The 23171-nt window shown below is 42.0% G+C and overlaps 2 long non-coding RNA genes across 3 annotated transcripts; one reads left to right on the top strand and one right to left on the bottom strand.

Annotated features, from left to right (window-relative positions):
• Positions 1 to 5064: 5064 nt before the first annotated feature.
• On the top strand, positions 5065 to 12702 carry LOC115569989 (uncharacterized). Of its 2 annotated transcripts, XR_003981649.1 has the most exons (3): positions 5065 to 5437; positions 8490 to 9143; positions 12666 to 12702. It is a non-coding gene; the product is annotated as an uncharacterized LOC115569989 (long non-coding RNA). The 2 variants fall into 2 exon arrangements; XR_003981648.1 differs by lacking the exon at positions 12666 to 12702 and having other exon boundaries at positions 5070 to 5437; positions 8490 to 9262.
• A 1968-nt stretch (positions 12703 to 14670) lies between these two features.
• On the bottom strand, positions 14671 to 18026 carry LOC115569993 (uncharacterized). Its single transcript, XR_003981653.1, has 5 exons — positions 17890 to 18026; positions 16256 to 16408; positions 15593 to 15709; positions 14822 to 14883; positions 14671 to 14738 (listed from the first exon to the last, which is right to left on the bottom strand). It is a non-coding gene; the product is annotated as an uncharacterized LOC115569993 (long non-coding RNA).
• Between the last annotated feature and the right edge of the window lie 5145 nt (positions 18027 to 23171).

The following is a 23171-nucleotide window of genomic DNA, read 5'->3' on the forward strand; positions in this document are numbered from 1 at the left end:
TCAGTCTGACTGAAGGCTCTTATTTCAGAGAACCATCATTACATTTAGTAACCATGTGGTCTGTATACAGACCAGAACCTCTGCTGAAGTCCAGAAACCACAGCTGATGTTTTACTGTTCAATGTAGGACCTTTAACGTTATATTTATATCTGCCCATGTGTCATTTGATTTGTCCAAATATTTTAGAACGGACTCCATATTTACATATTTGTCATGAAATGTTTCCAAAGTAGCTGAAATCTTTAAATGTGAGAGAGACTCTGGTTTTTAACAGCAGTAAATCATCATTAAAGTGAGCTGTGAGTATCTGTGTTCCTGCAGTAATGATGCGTTCAGGGACTGTCAGCAGTTTATTTCCACTGTGTCCTTCAGTGAAACCTGCAGAGTAAACAGACTTAATAATAATAATAATAATACATTTTATTTGTACAGCGCTTTTACAGCTCTCAAAGACGCTTTACATAAAACCAAAAACAGAGGAAAAATACATAGAGAAATAAATAAAAAGTACATGTAAGGACAAACAAACAATATGCAAGTAACTGTGTGTGTTTGTGATTACAAAAAAAATGATTGATGGGGGGCACAAGAAGATAGCTATTATTGCAGGTTAAAAGCAGATTTAAAAAGGTGGGTCTTGAGTAATGATTTGAAGGTGGATGGGTTAGAACAGTCACGGATGTGTTTGGGGAGGGCGTTCCAGAGGGAGGGGGCGGCTATGGAAAAGGCTCTGTCGCCCCAGGTGCGGTGCTTGGTCCTGAGCGGGTGTGAGAGGAGGTTAGCGTCGGATGATCGGAGGTGGACTTGATGTCCAAAGTGTCTGCAGGTCTGTGAGCTTCACTCCAACACGTTAACATGAAGCTGAAAGGAAGCTGGCTACGCTACACAGCCGCTCCACTTGTGGTCTGAACAGGACTGAAGTCCTGCTGGTCTTTATATCACTGACTGACAGCTGATGGAGGGAGTCTCTGGAAACACTCATTTATCACTTCTGCTGTCTCTCTGCTTCTCTCATCAGCTGGTGGTCTCGTTCAGAGAGATGAGAAAGATGGAGGTGTTGAGAGGATCAGCTGTGTCCTGATGATCCAGAGAGGTTGAAGCAGCACCATCAGCTGGTGGGTGGAGAGGCTCTGACTGGGCCGTGTTACTGGGAGGTGGAGTGGAGAGGAGAGCTTCATCCAGCAGTGACTGACGGACCAATCACAACAAGTGGAGATGACTGTCAGTGCTGCAGTGTCAACTGCTCTGAGATCAGCTCCACTGTCACACACAATGTCCAGTCCAGCATCATCCCTGTGTTCCTCTGGATGTGACAGAGTATCATCAGTGTATCTGGACTGCTCTGCTGCTGCTCTGTCCTTCTACACAGTCTCTGCAGACACACTGACACTCCTCCACTCCTTCTGCTCCACACTCACACACCTCCTCCACCTGGACCTGGACCTGGATATTAATTATTTTATTCACTTGCATATTCATAACACTAAGCGTCTCAACAGATTAATCTATTGAGACATGTTCATCACAACATAATCGCACATTAACACTTTTAATTGTATATTATTTCCTCGGTGCAGTTAATCTCCACATATTCCTGAATAACAGTGGCGATTAATGCAGCACTCTGTAATTGAAGACCATGAACGGAAGAACATGTTGATTTCACTGATTATTTAGTATTTTATAGTTTTGTAACTTCTCATATGATGCAAATGTTGTAAAACAAACAAACAATGCACAAATATTAAACACCAGAGTCACATATTTTGGTGGTAATGTCTTTTATTATGTTTAAATTCTGTGTCAGCTCTTTGAATTGAATTGAATTGAATTGAAGAACATTGTTTCCATGTAGACAAAGTGACCATTTAAAGAAGTTGATTTCCTCACAGCAGAAACACTTCAGATGTGTCCAACAACACAGAACAAGGTTGTGATGCACAGTTACAGTTTCAGTCCCACTGGGACCATCAAGTTCACCCAAAAATGTCCCTTCAGTCATCATCTCCTCCCCCATGACTTGTTTTAAAACCAGGAAACATCAGATGTCTCCAAACGGCTCGTCTGCTGTGATCCAAGTCTGCAGAAGCCCCGAGATCACAAACTGATCTGAGAAGATTTGATTTACACACTTGATTTCAACTGAAATCTTCCCTGTAGCTGCTGAGCTAAAAGCGTTAGCATGCACCCTGTCTGAAGTGGGTCAGCTTTGAGTGAACTGCTCCTTTAATGTGATCCATCCAGTGAATATGTCTCTCAACACAGAACTGCTGAAACACATCAGGAGGTTATAAATGTCATGTCTTGGAGACGGGCTGCTACAAGACTAGGCCATGAAATGAAGTCCTGCTGCTGATGAGTGGAAGAAGTTGTTCTTGTTCTTGGGCTTGAGTAAAAGTCCTAAAGCATCTGATATTAAAAGTACTATTAAAAGTAGACTATGCAAATTATTCTGTTTACTTTGAGTTGACCAATCAGCAGCCGGGTTGATAGGTGCAATATTCAGCATTTTTCTGTTTGTTTCTTCTTTCCTGTTTTCCTTGTTTTTCATTTTATTGCTGATAAAGTAATATAAAAATGCTCTTTGGCTCTGATGCAACATGTAATCTGAAAAGTAACTAAAGTTGTTGAGTAAATGTACTTAGTTACATCCCTCACTGTCTCCACATTAGCTCTCTTTATGACAACAGAACTGTAGATGAACACATTTAATGTGATATTTGTGTTGTGCTCTCTGTTGCAGCTCCACCCTGTGGAACGATGGAGTAGTGCAGTTAATTTCCACATGTTTCTGATCAACAGTACAAGTTGATGTTGCAGAGTGAAGTTCTGCTTATTACCACTAATATCAGCTGTTTGTCATGTTAGAATAACGAAAGAGGGAATCGAGGCTTTACTGAATCTTCTGGACTGACTTGTGTCTGGATTTTGGTGCAAAGTCAGCAGCTTCATATTTCATCTTTATATAATGTTTGATATTAAAAAGATGTGTTTAACATGCTGATTCTACACTTTATATTCATTAATCATGTCTGTGAAACCATCACAAGAGCAAAGAAATATAAGACTCTTGATTTTTACAAAAAAACCAACAAATCCTGTTTTTGACTTTAAAGTCTGTGAAGTTTATCAGAGTTTTATGTGTGACCCTGCTGGTTTTCACATCACGTCATCAACACAGACACATGACGCCATCCTGTGGCGCTTCCTCTCCCAGAAGTCATTAGGCGCATTCAAGTTGACCTCCTGCTGCCTGACTGAATCAGCGAGATCTGCTGGGGACAGCAGGGGCGTGACCTGGCTGAGGTTGCGGTGTTTGCCTTCTTCGTCGGCGAAGAAGTGGAGGAAATTGAAATTCCATTAATGTTTGATTACAATCAGCAACGACTGCGATCAGTTTTCTTACCTGATGTTATGGGAAGTTTGCTGGCCTTTTTTTCATATCAATCTCCTTCAGAAATTATTTAATCTGAGATGTTCAAAATATTACTCAACCAAAACCGTGCCTTGTTGCATGCAGATGAATGGGGATCAAGACCCGTGTCAAGCCTGTCTTTTTGCAGAGGATGTATTCATCTGATTACTGATTTTATATATATATATATATATATATATATATATATATATATATATATATATACAGACAGTTCATATAGAGACAACAGAATGTTACATTGTCACAATAACAACTTCAAATTTGGATACTTTGTAATTGCTTCACTTCTAAACAGTCACACAGTGGCTCATCAAGAGTAGATGAAGAGCCTAAATGTTGTCAAATGATCATGTTCTGTTTTCCTTGTAATGTCACCATTAAATACATTTGAACTTTGTCTATCTGGTACATTATAGTAAGTCTTGCCTAATAACAATACACTACAGTTACAACATTATTATGATGACAACTGTGCTTAGATGCATGATTTTATCACAGCTGAGGGGAATTTGCTGACTACATTTAACAAATAAGCATAACTATAGACACATAAGATGAAGCATTTTCTCATAGCAACATTTTTCACAATGAATGAAATACATTTCACTGAATGAATGAAATACAATAATCAGAACAAATGACTGAATCAGATGCCTTGTCCCGCTGCACCATCTCATCACACACACAGAATAGCTCAGGATAATTCTTTGTATTGTTAATGTGACGGCAACAGAAAGGGTTAATTAATAAGAGTGGATAGCACAGATAACACTGGACACAGCAGCTAACCACTTCTCCATCATCACCCTAAGCTGACAGAACTGAGCAACTCAGGGTTGTTGCGTTAGATGAAGGATTTTATAGGTTTATTCATGTTGACTATGCCATAGGTGCGGCCACACGGCTGCTACTGATCTGAAAGTATGTGATGTTTGAGTAGAAAAGAGGCAGAGGCCTTATGGATATGGAAATTCATCGAAACACACGTCATATACGTAATCGTAGATGAGAGCCAATTAGGGCAAAGTCCTGACGTCATGAAGGTGGGTCTAGGATCGCGCAGTACCTGGAGAGCAACTGCGCGAATGCTCTGCAGCAGCCTCGCTCCCGCGATAACTTAAGGTCATGTGACATCAGATGCGGAGCAGAAACCACTCCCATCCAGGTCATCGTGGACACATTTTAACCAGCATGCATCACGATTTATGCAGCGCTGCGCAGCGTTGCTTGATCTTGAACTCGCCTATTGTTGAAGGTGACGTCATCAGCACCGTTCATGTCCCGGTGCTCCTGCTGGAGCTGCTTTCTGCCAGCAGATATCACCATTTCACTGTCTGCATGTCCTTCCAGAACAGTTGGACTGATCCACAGTGAAACAACATGTGATCCAAACTTTCAAACCACATTATTCACATCAAAGTTAAACCTCAGTCTCAACAACTGGTTAGTTTGATGAATCTCAGTGAAGATGTTGAAGTTCAGCTCTTTCAGCTGAGGAGGGAGAGGGGCTGAAATGTCTCTCCTCCGTATTATCTTCACCTCATCACCGGAGCTACTTGTTGTTGACAGGCTCATCGTGTCTGTCTCATCCAAACCTGGCAACAACGACCGTGACGGTGCCGTACGTACGTAACGTGGCCGGTGGGCGGGGCCAGAGAGTGTTGGCCGGAACCATTATTTAGTTCCAGTTGGCACACGGACTGTTTTGTGAAGGGACACTATGTGAGCAAAAAGACCGAGCTGAATGTACCTTACAAGTTTAATAAAGTTTGCAGCCCTGTGGGGTGAAGCAGAACAGCGCACAGTTCTTGTGAGGGAGTAGCAGACTTTAACAGAGCCGACACACCAACAAACAAGCGGATTTATACCTGCAGCGACGCGAGCTGGACCGGGATTTTGCCGGCGGTTCGGTCCCGTTCTGTGGATCTAAACGGACTGTTACCTTCACTCCCTTAGCCCTACACACATTCTGGATGTCTGGATACTGTCTTTACTCATCTGTAAGTTATATACTTATATTTGTCGATCTATGTTCGGCTTCTGTTTTGCTTGGTTTGTCCTCTTGCTAGCATGCCTGGTGCGTGGCTAACATTGCGAGCAGCCAACTAAATCTGAATCATGGCTCTGTTTCTCAAGTTTTAACTTCTTACAGTCATGTTGGGCTTCTATAGGCCCGTTTTATTCTGGTGCTTACAATTACCGTTCGGTTTTTCAGAACTAATATGGCCCTTTGTTACTTTCTTTGTTCACCAAAGCCTGCTTAGGTCCTGTGGCTGTTACCATCCCATTAACTTTGACTGGTTCTTGACAACCGGAGTGTTTAAGTATGTTGGTGTGCGTTTCATAACGATATAAAATGTTAACACATTGAACCATGTCGAAATCTGAGAGGGGTTTTGTTCATTCTGCTAGTTTTGGGGAAAGCTTTGGCCTGGAAAACCTCACTGCCTCACCTGGACACCTACACGCCCCTCCCCCTCTCACATTCTCTCACTCACACACACACACACACACACACACACTCACTCACTCACTCACTCACTCACTCACACACCACTCAGTCTCAATGGTTTTTGCATTGGATCATTCTGTAAGTAAAAGCATTTTAGGCCATACAACAATAGCCTACTCAACATAGTGGACAGCAGGAGTGTTTATGGGTGTTTGGGTTCATTGTTGGTGTGTGTTTCATATGGATAAAATGTTAACATATTGAACCATATCCACTATTGAGAGGGCTTTTTTATGCATTCTGACAGATTTGGGTAATGTTTTGGGCTGGCAAACCTCACTGGCTGCACTTAGTGTGAGTGTGTGAAAGAGAAGGGAAAGGAAATGGAGAGAGGGGGAGGGGCATGAAGGGGTCCAGGTGATGTAGATGTAGAGAAAGACGGACAGTGGTAATTTTTACACTGAAAAGCAGGTACGGTCGTTGCTTGGCAAATGTTACAACTTTCCGTCTTGTCTTTGTGAAACCAAAGGGGTTTATTCCCTGTTCTAAATAAGCCATTTCATTGGCAAACTGAGTAGACATGAACATGTCAATCAAGCCTAGAGGAATAGCCAATCAGATTGTCTGTCTGCTTTCTGGAGCCCAGCAGCTATTATCACATGCAGTCAGTATCTATGTGGTGCAAGGAGTTACTTACAGTTGCTGAACTGCACTGGGATGTTAGCCACTGCAATTCTAATAAACAGGTAGATTACCTAAAGCTTCGGCATCAATTGTTCTCTTCTTTTCAGTTGTCTGTAAGTTAGCACAAACTTGTAGTGAAGTAAGTTCGGTTAGCATGCTAACTGCTAGCACCCGACCTCGCATTAAACTGCTTCACAGCAGTAGCCTAAGGTTGGAAAGATTAACCTTACGTTATTATTAAGAATGCCAATATGAGCAGCGTCTTGATTTTAAGGTCAGCTGAGGGTGCACATTGCCTCCCAATAAGACGACATGGCAGACAAAAGTGTTTAGATAGAACCCCAACCTGCCTCTGAGAGTAGGGTTGGAGAGGTGACATTGGTGTGTTAAATCAAGACTGTATATTACCTCGGCCACTGTAAACTCGCAGACCATTTGGCAGTGTAAAACTGATTGGTGAAGTTTGGTGAATTCAAATGAGAGAGGCACAAAAGGCCTGAATAGTTTTGATCATGTCATCATTATCATTCATGGTCAGCTCATACAAAGTCGGTCTTCATCTCTCACACACAGGTACAACACCTGGACACCTACATGGCTAACCTTCTCTGCTTTTCCCTGCCCTTGCCCTCTCCATCTCTCACACACACACACACACACACACACACACACACACACACACACACACACACACACACACACACACAGAGTCCTTCACACAGATTGGACTTTCAAGATGCATGTATACACCTTAGTCTGACTAAAATCGGACCGGATCGGATTTCTCATAGTCAGATTAATACACCCAGATTATTCGATTGATAGTGGCATTACTCCTGCACGTATACGTTCCATCAGATAGGATCCAGATTTTGCGTTCTGCGCAGGCTCCAGATTTTTTCCCCGTGGTCGTGAGCCGCAAGTAGAAGGACAGCGGCGTCTTTCCTCCGAAATCACCGCAACAAAGAGCGCCATTGTGCAACTAGTTTGTGTAATCATCATGTACGCCATATACAAAATGTACAAAGATGTAGCTTCGTCTCGCTCTTCGTACACCATCTTTCTCGAATGCAGATGCAGTTTGTTGTTGCTGGTGATGTAAAGAGGTCAGGCGGTGGTGGCTCTGTTACTAGTTGAAATGGGAACAGCGCCACCTATCGTACCGGGATATGACATGCTTAGGCCAATAATTCGATTTTCTCACCGGCATGTATACTCGGACAATTGCAGTTGTCTGACTGAGTAGCAGAGTTGAACTATGGCTGTAATCCGACTAAGTTGTTCATGTAAACACACTGACTCTTGCCCAGGCACATTACGTGCTACCCGCCACCCCCCCCCCCCCCCCCCACACACACAAACTGAAAGTGTAAGCCACTGCTAATGTTATCTACTTTATGACTTTTTGTGGCTGCAGTTGATTACAGAATTTAACTATTCTCTCACACATTTGATACCTTTTTATTGCTGGATTTTAGTGTGTCATTATCTCAAACATAGTTGCTGGACTCAGTAGAGCATCAACATTGTGTCATTGATTAATCAATCAGTAGTACATTAAGTACACCTCCATTCACTGCTGGGTAGCTCATAACCTACTGAACAGTTACCAGGTTGTGTTCAGTTTACATTATTTAATGTGCTCACTTTACATTTTGCCATGGAAAAAAAAGATACTTTACCTAGACGTAACAAGGGATTAGTTTGTTTTTTGGCAATCTTAAAAAATCCTCTAAGTAATGTTGCCTCAGTCTACAGATAGCTTCTATAATTACCAGTTTAAATTAGTTACTGATGATAACTGTGGTGAAGTTAGACATCAATGACAGCAGTCACATTGATCAACTATCAACAAAATATTTTTTACATTTGACATGCCAACATTAAATGGAGTCCTGTATTTTTTTCTTTTGCAGTCCAATTGATATTCACCTACCTGTGGATTGGATAACATGCCATTAACCAATCGTTACAAGAGAGAGAAAAAACGTCAGGAAATGCGCCTTAGACGTGCTGCTGAGTCGGCTGAAGCCCGAGATGCCCGCCGGGTCCGCAATGCTGTTTGCCAGTCAAGGTGCCGCGCAGCTGAAACCAAAGAGCAACGGACCGCTCGACTGGCCTACAACTCCGAACTCCAGTCAAGGCGCCGCGCAGCTGAAACCAAAGAGCAACGGACCACTCGACTGGCCTACAACTCCGAACTACAGTCAAGGTGCCGCGCAGCTGAAACCAAAGAGCAACGGACCACTCGACTGGCCTACAACTCCGAACTCCAGTCAAGGCGTCGTGCACGTGCTGCTGAGTCAGCTAAGGCACAAGATGCCCGCCAGGCCAGCAATGCTGCTTGCCAGTCAAGGCGCCGCGTAGCTGAAACCAAATACCAACGGACCACTCGACTGGCCCGCGACGCTGCACTCCACTCAAGGCGCTGCGCAGCTGAATCTGAAAAACAGCAAAGTCAACTGGGCAGCGACGCCGCCTGTCATCATACTTGCCAACACTGGGTTGTGAAAAATGGGCAAATTTTTTTCATCGGTGTCTCAGCCCAAGGAACAAGTTTCCTTCCTCAGGTGTGCGAATAAATTGTCACCATTTTTTGCCTTGTATTTAAACCTGTTGAAGGAACCTTGTTCTGAAAATGTTGTTTCTTTGATATTCAATAAATGGTTCTGTTTACCATTGAGCACAATGAAGAAATGAGCAGTTTTAATTGTTGAAATGAGTACCAGAAGGCTAAATAATAAGGCGGTTACACTGCAATGCATTTAGTCGACAGTATTTATTGCACATTAAATTAAAAATATATACCTCCTTCCCTCTTCAAAATCACACTTAAATTCAACATGGCAAGCCTTACGAAACGCATGGTGGGTACCACACCAGCTGAGCTCTAACCCGGGGGAAGGTCCACGCTGTGTTAAACTCTGGACGCATTTTTCAGTTTTTCTTTTCTTTGTGTCTTAAGTGTCAGGTAGGGCTGGGTATTGTTAAGAACCTCACAATTGTATTCCATTTTGATTCTTTAGGTCTTAATTCGATTCAATATTGATTTAAAATGCTTTGATATCGATTCAGTAATAAGTAGTAATAAACAAATGATCAATTAGAGTACCTGTTGAACATTTTTTAATTCAAAAAAGTAATCTTAAATTATAAATCTTTCCTCTGGGAAGTTCTAGTTCGAATTGAAATGTAAATAAAGACACACGATGTGTTTAGGTATAAAATAGTGCAACCATAGTTGAGCTGAGAAAGTGCCATTGTTTCTGGGACTGCATGGTACATTTTTACCGCGGTCCCTCCGGCTAGATGCAAGGGGGTAAAACGTTGATACTGACCCCCCCTCTCTCCCCGAGTGCTACCCTCGAGCGCATGGTGCAGCGGCCAGTGTGAGACCAGCTACGCTGGGAGTTTACAGTCTCCGAAAGAGCGGTGCGTCAGACATCGGCTACCCGCCTCCGAAGCTCCGACGGTGTTTCCGTGGCGCATCACCCTCCGACCCTCGAGCGAGGTGGCGGGTGAGGTTCTTCAAGCTGCTGGAGGCGGGGACCGAAAGGTCCGGCTGGGAGTCAGGGGCTGCTGGTTGCCGGAATTCATAAGAATTTCTGAAAAAATATATTGCAATGCATTGATGAGTCGATATTTTTAACCACCTCTAGCGTCAGGTGACACTCTTTCTCTGACGATCTGATCGCTGAACTGAGCGGACAGAAACTAGTGTGACGTTCACGAATGAACCGATTCTATTGAACGGCTCTTTAACATGAACGATGGGAACCTAGTCGCAGCTGCAGGGGTGGTTCTGGGGGGGGGGGGGTCAACAGTGGCCAGTGCCCCCGTAACTCTGAGTCTGGACCCCCCTGTGACCCCCTTGACACGTGACTGCCGTGCCTAAGAGAATCCATTGCAGAGTTTATATTAGTAGTAATAGTGGGCTTTATGTTAATATTTTCCGCTTATTTGTTCTAGTTTTATCTACTTTTCTAATTATTGAAATATTTTTTGTAATTGAAGTACCATGTTGCAAGTATTTTTCTAACTTTTCTGAACACAAATAATAACTGTATAGAATTTGCACTGATGCTCAGGTATAGGCTGCTACTCACCCAAGGACAGTTCAGGAGTCCTCCTCGGGGTTTAACTTTTTTTTTTTGCAAAGCAGCAAAATGCACCCCAGGACAGTCCACCAGTATATGCAGATTTTATATTTATAGTAATAGTGGGCTGTATGTAAATATTTTCCTCTTATTTGTTGTAGTTTTATCTATTTTTCTAATAGGCCTACTTGAAGTATTTTTTGTAAAATGTTGTTTTTGTTTTTCTATCAAAATATTCTTGTGTGAAATGTTTAATCTTATAATAAGCCTTTGTTAAAGTAGTGGAAAATTGTGTGGAAATGTTGGCACTAAAAGCTGTTTTGCACGGAAATTCATTGTAGCCTGCTTTGTTTTTTAATGTTTATTTGTAAGTGTTAGGGTCACAGTCAGTGCATTTACATGACACTCAAGAAAACCGAATTACTGCTTTAGTCTGACAATGATCGGATTTTTAAGATGCATGTATACACCTTTGTCTGACTAAAATAGGACCGGATCGGATTTCTCATAGTCGAATTACACCACGTAGATTGAAAGTCGCATTACTCCTGCATGTATACGTTTCCAGCGGATCGGATCGGATTTTGCGTTCTGCGCAGGTGTGAGATTTTTCCCCGGGGCCGTGAGCCAGAAGTAGACGGACGGCGGCGGCGTCTTTCCTCCGAAATCACAGCAAGAAAGAGCGCTATTGTGCACCTAGTTTGTGTAATTATCATGTACACCATATACGAAGTGTACAAAGATGTAGCTTCGTCTCGCTCTTCGTACGCCATCTTTCTTGAATGCCGAGGCAGCTGGTGACGTAAAGAGGTCAGCCGGAGGTGGCCCCGTTAACACTAGTTGAAATGGGTACAGCGCCACCTAGCGTACCGGGGTACAACATGCTTTCGGCCAGTAATTTGATTTTCTCACCGGCATGTATACTCAGATAATTGGAGTTGTCCGATTGAGTAGTGAACTATGGCTGTAATCTGGCTAAGCTGTGCATGTAAACGCACTGACTGTTGCATGAATAACAAGTCATGGTAGCTTTACACACATACAATTTGTACAAAGGGTAAATCCAAAATAGTGATGTCACTGTCAAAGCAGAGTGATGTGGCGCAACCTTGTGGAATATTTACAATGAATCCAGATCAGACTTTAAAATCTAGTCCACACATGTCAAATGAGGTTATAATCAATATTTCAGAATAATTCAAACTCAGATATTGGTGGGATATCTAATTTTGTGTTATTAAGTTCCAAATCTCATCCCATCATACCTCCCTGTGATTATTTCCAAGATAAAATGAGTTGCCACCAGGCTGGCTTCTTAAAACTTAATAAATATAAAAGTCAGTCAAATGAGCCAGTTTTTTGAACAGCTCACCAAGAGCCATAAATCCCATCTTAAACAGAAACCACCAGCGAGTGACTTCCTCTTAGTATTTTCCGGCAGTACCAACGCTACTTGGTGTATCACTGCCTCCAGCGAGTGACTGACTCAGTCACCGGCTTGCCTCATAGGCGCAGGAAGGCCAGTGGTGCCAGATACTGCAACACATCCCCCACAGTCTTGCTTCTTTCCTTCACTGTAAACTCGGGAGATTAACGGGAGAAATTACTGACCGGGAGCATCAAGGAAGATGGGGTTAAAAATCAGGAGTTGGGAGATTTGGCAACCCTGCCTGTCATTCAAGGCTTCGGGATGCAGACTGGACACTCGGGGGTCAGTTCACTTACTCTGTTACTGTTGTATTGTTGAATTAGCATTTGAGTTTACATTCATACATTACTTTCATCCATAAAGTTATAAATATCCTTTGGTTCATATTTTCATGTTTTTTTTATCCAAATGTCAGTCTTCAGACCACTAAAATAACTGAAGAAAATCTTCAGTTAGTTGTTACAGTAAATAAATGTTTGATTTAATCTGTTAAGAGAAGATCCTCTGAACTAGCACTTGATTTACACACATTGGATTATAAATTGATTTATAATGTGCTTCTCTAGCCTCAGCCTTGAAGTCCAACCCCTCTCATCTGAGAGAGCTGGACCTGGACAACAACAAGCTGCAGGATTCAGGAGTGAAGCTGCTGTGTAATCTGAAGAAGAGTCCAGACTGGAGACTCTGAGGTCAGTAGAGGGTTGGAGTCAGATCATGCTGGTTTCAGCAGTAGTGTACTAAACACAGTATCAAAGTACATTTCCTGCTTTCCTCAGTGAAGCTGTGAGAGGTGAACAGTCAGCCAATCAGACGAGCCAGAAGCTTGTTGTGATCGTGTGTTTGAGTTGATGTGAAGACGACTGTTGTTGTTGTGTTCATGTCTACAGGAAATAAAGCTGATCACAGCTGACAGCATCACAGGATGTATAGAGACAGTGTCCTCATTCATCAAACTGTCGGAGCATCAAATCTATCTCAAAGTGTTTGTTCTCTCATTTCAACACTGAAGAACTCATCAGTTCATCTTTGTCACAGCTCTCAGATCAGTCTGACTGAAGGCTCTTATTTCAGAGAACCATCATTACATTTAGTAACCATGTGGTCTGTATACAGACCAGAACCTCTGCTGAAGTCCAGAAACCACAGCTGATGTTTTACTGTTCAATGTAGGACCTTTAACGTTATATTTATATCTGGCCATGTGTCATTTGATTTGTCCAAATATTTTATAACAGACTCCATATTTACATATTTGTCATGTAATGTTTCCAAAGTCGATGAAATCTTTAAATGTGAGTGAGACTGTGTTTTAACAGCAGTAAATCATCATTAAAGTGAGCTGTGAGTATCTGTGTTCCTGCAGTAATGATGCGTTCAGGGACTGTCAGCAGTTTATTTCCACTGTGTCGTTCAGTGAAACCTGCAGAGTAAACAGACTTGATGTCCAAAGTGTCTGCAGGTCTGTGAGCTTCACTCCAACATGTTAACATGAAGCTGAAAGGAAGCTGGCTACGCTACACAGCCGCTCCACTTGTGGTCTGAACAGGACTGAAGTCCTGCTGGTGTTTATATCACTGACTGACAGCTGATGGAGGGAGTCTCTGGAAACACTCATTTATCACTTCTGCTGTCTCTCTGCTTCTATCATCAGCTGGTGGTCTCGTTCAGAGAGATGAGAAAGGTGGAGGTGCTGAGAGGATCAGCTGTGTCCTGATGATCCAGAGAGGTTGAAGCAGCACCATCAGCTGACAGACAGACACCTCCTGCTCCTGGATCTGGACCTGGACCTTTATTCTTTCATACACAAAGCGCCTATGATGTAATATATGATAGCTTTGTTTTGTTTCTGTAACTGAAGACCATGAAAGGAAGAACATGTTGATTTCACTGATGTTATTTAGTATTTTATAGTTTTGTAACTTCTCATATGATGGAAATGTTATAAAACAAACACACAATGCAATTATTAAACACCAAAGTCGCATATTTTGGTGGTAATGTCTTTTATTGTTTAAATTCTGTTTCAGCTTTTTGAATTGAATTGAAGAACATTGTTTCCATGTAGACAAAGTGACCATTTAAAGAAGTTGATTTCCTCACAGCAGAAAAACTTCAGATGTGTCCAACAACACAGAACAAGGTTGTGATGCACAGTTACAGTTTCAGTCCCACTGGGACCATCAACAAGAAAACATAGAATCAGGAAAAAAGTGTGTGAACGTAGAAACCGGATTATATTCATTGTACATTATGAAGTTTTTAAGGGAAGTTTTCAGGAATATTTTGCTAAATGTTGTCATTTTCCAAAACAAGAAATCAGCAGGAAAGACCTCCAGGAATCTGGAGACTTGGATCACGACAGACGAGCTTCTCAGTGAGAACATGTTCCTGAATCCGTCTCTTTATCTGGATCATCACTAAAAGTTAACGGGTCTATTCTGGGCCGAGACTCATCCTCCATCCCAGTCGAAATATCCTTGGCAGAGGAAGTAATCAATCTTAAAAACATTCAGACATGATTAAAGCTCAGTTTGGATTTTACAGGCTGTGAACTGCACAAACAAAGCTCACTTCTGATCTGACGCTTCCCCTCCAGTGGCCACTCTTCCAGGATTCGTTCCTTTTAATGGCGTCGTAACCTGTAAAATATATCCACATGAATGCTGACAGATTGAGGGACAGCACAACCTGGTGTAATATGAACAATGAGAAATGAACTCACAGTTCAGGACAATCTAGAAATGTGGAGGATATCCTTTACTGCTCGTCCTCACGCACACAAGTCTGAAATTAATGTAAAGATCAGCACATGTGATATTAAGTTCTGCATGAGGCCATAAAACAGACAAATCTAGCAGTTCATCAGACTCATCTTCAGATCTGTTGTGTCACTGAGAGCTGAAGCTTCTTCTACAGAGGAAGATTTCACCAACAATTACAATCAAACAAAGTGGCAAATAAACAATTGTTTTATTACATTAGTCAAATATTTGGCTCATAATTACATGTTGGAGAGAAAAAATAACCTTAAAAAGGAAATTGACAGATTGTATTTAAATGTGTTAGATGTAATTTGTAAATGGAAAACAAAACTCATAGAAATGGTTCAACAATTTGAGAAATGTGCTTTCTCATCAGCAGATGGTCATCTTAGTGTAAAGAGTGGAAAGTGGCATTGTGGGTAATGACACTGCTGGACTCATTATGGACAGTTTAAAAAACAAATGATCCAAATCGATGCAGCAGAACCAGATATCACCTGTTTTATTCCACACATTCTTCTTCCTTTTCAAAACCTGGTGACTACATTACCCACAATGCAACGTAGCCACTGAATGACATCACTGGAGGCAGTTTATCAGATGACATGCAGCTTCCTCTGAAGGCTTTATACCACTTTATTCTCCCATGCAGTCATCCTGTAAACACACTGTAATGTGTAAAAATGGTGGAGTGACCCTTTAACACTTCCTGTCTGTAGACGAGATCTTACTTTGAGACTGAAGGCTCCAAGTTGAAGTTGAAATGGATGAGCTCTGCAGATTGATTGTGTGTCATCAGCAGATAAATGACGGTTGTAAACTCCACTCTGCTGATGTGTTTGTCGCCACTGAAAGACAATTTAAAGTGACCGTTACTTCTTCTGAAACAGTGAGATGGAGTGAAACAGCCACAGAAAGTCAGGAAGTGACTCATCTCATCAGTTATAAACCGTTAACTACTGGTCACATCAGACCAGGTCAAGCTGCAGCAGCAGAACCTGAGTGTACTGAGCTGAGCCAGGCTCGGTTTGATTGTTGAGGAGTTTAAAGAAGCAGTTCACCCAAAGATGAACATTCAGTCATTATCTACATAAAGTCAGGAGAAGTTTCATAGTTTTCAAAACAGTTGTGGAGCTTCACAGGAAACAGCGTGGCAGCATTCTGCTAAACAACTGAAGCAGCTGGAGACTTGATTTAAAATGTAAAGAACAACCAATAATCATCAATGACTGGGCTTTAATCAGGCCTCACACAGGCTGTTAATCAAGTGATGACTGGTGAATGTTGGACGGGTCGCTCAGGAGTAAATGTTTAGCTGTACAGTCTCTGAACCCGACTGGACTTTTAGAAACGAGCCTCTGGTGTTGATGTAAAATGTAAATGATGAATCTCACTGTGCAGGCAGGAGCTGACGGGTGAGAGGCGACAGGTTGAGCCGCTGGCTGTTTCTGCAGCAGCTGGAGGCTGCAGACTCTGCTGCCTGCTCGTCTGCAGGGTTTAAATCCTCACATTCATCACAGAGCCTCATTCTGACGCCGACTAACCACCTGATGAACAACAACAACAAGAACCGTGAGTCAGTAACACAAACAGGACTGTGGTCCAGTGGTGGAGGAGGATTCACATCCTTTAATCAAGTTAAAGTGGCTGACAGAGTGAAAATGCTTCAAACAAAGGAGCATAGGAACCAAGATTAATACGATTTCAAGGAGATTCAAATAATCCTTCCTGGAAAATCTGCAGTCAAAATTACCCAACAAGTGTTTTTTATCTCTGAAGCTTCAGTTTATTTATTGAGATCTGTAACACTCAATTTAAATGCAGGACTAAATAACTTGTAGATGTGACAGAACTTTATTAATGCTACACAGAATCAACATTTGGTTGCAAGAAAGTGAAAACGACAGATTCTTCATTCTGGTTTAAATGAACACATGTTGTAAACGCTCATCAGGATGTTCAGGACAAACTTCAACCCGATCCAGTGAAGAATAATTGATCGGTGAGGTTCAGAACACACAAACAAAGAATCACTACGATGCTGAAATTTAGCTCAGAGGAACTTGATGAAGTAAAAAGTATTCAGAGCTGCAGAAGTTTCAACATGAATCCATGACATGAAGGTGGGAAAGTTCTGGGTTTTGGGTGAGTTGTCCTGGAATGACCCGCATATAATCTGTTCCTGCTCCAGTCGGTCCATCAGCCTGCTGGTGACTGAACCAGTTCAACACCGTCAAACAGCTGCACTGCCTGATTTTTAGTCATCTGCTTGTCTCAACACTTCATTTTTGCATTTTACAAGCAAATTCAAATCCAACTGGAGACGTGTAGTGACGGGATCTGACCAGCAGAGTGCGCAGTAGTCATTACTACATTATTACATGAGGACTCAGTCATACATCTTTGCACCTGGTCTTCATTCTGATCTCAACAACACACCTGTGGAGGTTTGTAACTGTATGTTGGCAGATTGTGATGCCATCATACCGACCAAATCTCTCCACAGACCGGCTGATATATAAACAGCTGCTGAAGTCGCTGCGGCAACGAGCGTTCCAACATTTGTAAGTGTCGCTCCGTGTTTGTTGCAGCAGAAACAGAATATATTTTACGGGGTGCCGGGCGTAACCTCACCACAACATGAGTCATGAACTGTCACAAGATCAAACTGAAAGCTGAACCTACAGATATGTTAAGTTTCAACATTTATTCTGGAGGGACAAAAACTGCCGACACATTCCTTTCTGAGCACTTTGAGTGAGTTGAACAGTTTGTTGAAGCAGCTGTTCCTGTGCCATCTGCAGCTCGTAGTAACAGCTCGTATCTTCTGTCAGTTGGCAGCTCGGTGAACTTATTGTGACTCTTGACTCTGAGTGTGAGCAGAATAACAGCAGGAACCTGAACACGCTTCTGCTGCTGCTGCAGCCAAATGAAGCTCTGAGCTGAGATCTGAAATAAAACAGCCACTAAAACTCCACATGAAACACTCTGAGCTGACTTCATGTGATGCTTTTATAAAACACAGTACCTGTTTCCCTCTGCCTGCAGATAGGGATCATTGATCACTGCAGACTGTAAAAGCCTTTTCTTGTAGTGGAGGATTCAGACAGCAGCTGCATGTAGACGCTCCTTCTTTAAAGAGTTGATCCAACACTCTCTGCAGGTTAAAACTGTAGTGGCAAATATATACTGGGTCATGATCATGCATATACATTTTATTTGAGAAATACACCTTCTAACAGTGAATATGAGCCTGATGTAAGACCAAGGTCAGATACTCCCTTTATAATAACAGAGCTGGAGTGAGTTAGCAACAGGTGACGCCGCAGCCCACCCAAGGCCAAGATAGAGGCCTGGGTGAGACACTTTGCAGCCATTAGGGAAGATATTAAATAATATTAAGATGATAGTCTCGCGTGATCATGACGAGGGGGGTGGTCCAAGAAGGGGCGTTGGTGACACTGACCCCAGGTATAAAAGGGGGTGATCCGGGGAGATTTCTCAGTTGTTCGGGGATACCTAATGGATTTATAACTTCTCTTGGAATAAACACCTTTTTGACTGAAGACCTGCTGCCTCGCCTCTGATTTGGACTTAGTCTCTGGAGTGAATTTTTGGACTTAGTCTCTGGAGTGAATTTTTGGACTTAGTCTCTGGAGTGATTTTTGGACTTAGGTTCTGAGCAATTTCACCTCTGCTCTGAACTTAGGTTCTGAGTGGATTTCTCCTCTGAGTTGGATCTAAAATCTGGGCTGTTTTTCCTTTATTTTGGATTTTAACCTTCAAGTGGATTTACTGGGCCTGATTGTGGAATAATTTGACGGATAAGGATGGTAGTCTCCCACTACAAAACGTCTCCGGAGCTTCAGATACGTTTGTCTTCCCTCCTGTTCTCTGCTCAACTTTGGCCTCTGGTATCTAAAGATAAAGTCAGAGGACATTTATTTCCTTGTGGCAGGATGACGTCAGGTAAACACGCCCCGCTGCAGCACATTAACCAGCTGCAGTCACATTAAAGCATGAAGGATTCCAGCAGGTTTAAATGACACGCAGACGTTTCATCACGTTGTTCCTTTTAATGATTCACTCGGGTCAAACTGGAAGAAGCGGTTTGTTTTTTACTGAGAACATTTTAACAACAGGTGAAATAATGTGAGAGCTTCATCAGAGTCACACCTGTCCCAGCTTCACTGTCACACTGTGGAAGGATTTTCATCTTTCAGGGACAATGTTTGTCTTTTATTTGTGATCTGGATGATCTGAGTCTCACTTTATTTCACTTTATTTATAATTATTCATATTCTGCAGTGCTGCACTGTAACTGTTTCTCTTTTTAACTGTTAACTTGAACAAATCTGATATTAACTACAAGTTATTTTCTTCATTCTTCTTTTTTAATGAAGTTTATCATCATGTAATTAATATGTGTCCTATTTATTAATGATGTATTATTGTACAGAGCCTGTCTTGTGTTTTATGGATCTTGTCTTGATGCCTTTCTGTGTCTCATGTGAAACACTCCAATGACCTTGTTGCTGAATGATCTTTCCTCTGCTGTCAATCATCCATATTTCCATCTGATAAGAGAGAAGCTTCCTGTTTGTCCGGCTCAAGATTTCAATCCAACATTTCCAGTTTGCGTCTGCACACATAGTTTCCACTGCAAAACATCTTGTGCCCTCCAGATTCTTTCCTCCACACACAAGATGAATTCCAGCATGTAGAAAACTTTATTTAAACCAACAATATTCAGTTTTATTGGAGCCAGACGGTTGATTGTTGAGTCTCATCCTCAGGTCGTCAAATACTGAAGCTTTGTGTCGATGACTCGAGTCCAACACAACTGAAGCTGTTTAACTGTAATGCTGCAGTTTAACTGTGATGCTGCAGTTTAACTGTAATGCTGCAGTTTAACTGTGATGCTGCAGTTTAACTGTAATGCTGCAGTTTAACTGTAATGCTGCAGTTTAACTGTAACGCTGCAGTTTAACTGTGATGCTGCAGTTTAACTGTGATGCTGCAGTTTAACTGTGATGCTGCAGTTTAACTGTGATGCTGCAGTTTAACTGTGATGCTGCAGTTTAACTGTAACGCTGCAGTTTAACTGTGATGCTGCAGTTTAACTGTAACGCTGCAGTTTAACTGTGATGCTGCAGTTTAACTGTGATGCTGCAGTTTAAGTGTAATGCTGCAGTTTAACTGAATGAATAAAATAAAGTGCCCATGTGTGAAATGAATCATTTGGTTTTACAGTAAAATCAGTGAAACATGTAGTAAATCTTTGTTAAAGGGTCGTGACGCCTCACAAGATGTAAATCAAACACTTCCTGTCTGACTTCTGTTAACCAGCGTCACTTCAATAAAATGAAACACTGCTGTAAGTTTCCTCTGGTCAGATAACTGTTTGTTTGACTCCATCTTCCCTCGTAGGTACAAACCTCCGCTTTGAGGAACAGTTCACCCAAAAATGTCCCTTCAGTCATCATCTCCTCCCCCATGACTTGTTTTAAAACCAGGAAACATCAGATGTCTCCAAACAGCTCGTCTGCTGTGATCCAAGTCTGCAGAAGTCCCGAGATCACAAACTGATCTGAGAAGATTTGATTTACACACTTGATTTAAACTGAAATCTTCCCTGTAGCTGCTGAGCTAAAAGCGTTAGCATGCACCCCGTCTGAAGTGGGTCAGCTTTGAGTGAACTGCTCCTTTAATGTGATCCATCCAGTGAATATGTCTCTCAACACAGAACTGCTGAAACACATCAGGAGGTTATAAATGTCATGTCTTGGAGACGGGCTGCTACAAGACTGGGCCATGAAATGAAGTCCTGCTGCTGATGAGTGGAAGAAGTTGTTGTTGTTCTTTATTGATTCAGATTAATGAACCAATGTGAGCTTCATTTCATTTGTTCTCAACAACCAGCAGACGTGCAGTGAATCTGGGTTCCTCTGGGCCCTTTGGCCTGCGCCTGCTTTGTGATCCGGTCTCGGTGCCGTCCTGACAACAAGCATTTAGTCCAGTGAAGTGGATCACATGAAGCACACAGCACATTCAAACCCCTCAGAACCACAGAACTTTGATCAGCACCACCGTCTGCTGTAGTCTGGACTTCAGCTTCTCCTCCGTCATGGCAGAGTGAAATCAGAGAGTCCAGTCCTCACTGCTTGTTGTTCCTTTCAGCTCCACTGGAAACAACTGGTTTCTTTGCTGCTTGACATGTTTTGACAGGATGCAGATCAGCTTTCACCTGATGCCTCACCTGCAGAAGACAAGCAGCTTTATTTCTACAGCAGCTTCACACACGAGGACATACGAAGGCTTCACAGGAGCAGAGAAATACAGCAGAATAACACTGAGAATGTGTTTAAAAGAGCATAAAAACAAGAAGCACATACAGAGTTACACATTTAAATAAAGTTATGTGTGATATTTAAATCCGTCCTTTGACACAGGAAACCTCTGCGGTGATTTAAGGATGGTGGAATGTGCTCCACCCTCTTGGTGAGCGAGGAGAAGCTGATGCAGGGATGATTGATCTTACTGAGATATGTGAGCTCTTCAAAAAGTGAAAGTGAAGTTGATATTTCCAGTTCAGCCTCAAACTGACGCTCTAATAAACAGAGGGCTCATGAAATTAAAGCTCATGTTTCTGTAAATGTTATTAAATGAGTGTTTTTGTTGATGTGGCTCTGATGCAGCATGTAATCTGCAAAGTAACTAAAGTTGTTGAGTAAATGTACTTAGTTACATCCCTCACTGTCTCCACATTGGCTCTCTTTATGACAACAGAACTGTAGATGAACACATTTAATGTGATATTTGTGTTGTGCTCTCTGTTGCAGCTCCACCCTGTGGAACGATGGAGTAGTGCAGTTAATTTCCACATGTTTCTGATCAACAGTACAAGTTGATGTTGCAGAGTGAAGTTCTGCTTATTACCACTAATATCAGCTGTTTGTCATGTTAGAATAAATGAAGTGGATCAAATCTGAACACAGTCTGGATTCAATCGAGGCTTTACTGAATCTTCTGGACTGACTTGTGTCTGGATTTTGGTGCAAAGTCAGCAGCTTCATATTTCATCTTTATATAATGTTTGATATTAAAAAGATGTGTTTAACATGCTGATTCTACACTTTATATTCATTAATCATGTCTGTGAAACAATCACAAGTGCACAGAAATATAAAACTCTCTTCATTTTTATAGAAAACCAACAAATCCTGTTTTTGACATTAAAGTCCGTGTAAAGCAGAAATAAATGTGTGTTATGAGTTTGTCACACCACAGAAACATGTGTCATTGACCACTGAGCCAAATTTGTGCTGTGAAACGCTGGGGGCGTGTCAGTTTGAGGCGCTGGAGCCACGCCCACGCAGGGAGGAGCCTCCTCCGTGTGCTGTACAAGGACAGTAACCTACAGTAACAATGGAAGCTAGCAGCATCATCAGAGGACCCAGCCGAACCTGTTTGAGCCATCAGAGCCAGAAACTGACTCTGAGTCAGACACTGATAGTGCTCAGCCTCGTTCCTCATAGTCCATGTTTTACATCACAAACATAAAACTCCAGTCTACATATAATTCCTTGTCATAGCTATATTGGTGCACATAAAATATTACCTGGAGATTATCATCATGCTGTCAGATAGACTCCGCTCAGGGAATGAGGCCAAATGATGTCATGATTAAATGCAATAACATTGGCTAACATTACATGGGCATGACAGGATGCACGATGTAAAATCACTTTCAGGATTTGCACCTTCAGCAAAATGCATTTAATTGCCCAAATGTACAATATTTATAACATACATAAGCACACACTTACACTTAGATTACGCTTAGATCTGGCCCAAAAAAAATCTAAATAAGCTAACAGCGCCGTCACCCTGCACACTGTGGCATCCAGGAAAGATGCACGAGCGATGTGGAGGAGACATGACTGGTTAGCTGACTGGTTGACTGGTTAGCTAGCTGCAAACTATTCTAAGCAATACTATCCAAGACTCGAGAGTGGGCGGAAAAATCACCGAAGCTAATGCGCTCAATGGAAATACCGCTTCCGCAGCAGGGCCGGGTTCATGCAACGTGGCCATGATTTCTGACCCGCCCATTAAATCCTGAACACAGAAATGTTGAAACACAGTTTGTGAGCCTAGCTCCAAAATTAAATTCTAAATGGTTGAATGGCTTTTACATGTTTAAAGGAAATGCATCTATATAATGTGTTTAGCAGAAACTAGCTGAATTTACTTTACACGGACTTTAAGGGTGAACTCACTTTTGTTGCCTGCGGTTTAGACATTAAT

Source organism: Sparus aurata, chromosome 19, assembly GCF_900880675.1.
Source record: "Sparus aurata chromosome 19, fSpaAur1.1, whole genome shotgun sequence".
Taxonomy (NCBI): domain Eukaryota; kingdom Metazoa; phylum Chordata; class Actinopteri; order Spariformes; family Sparidae; genus Sparus; species Sparus aurata.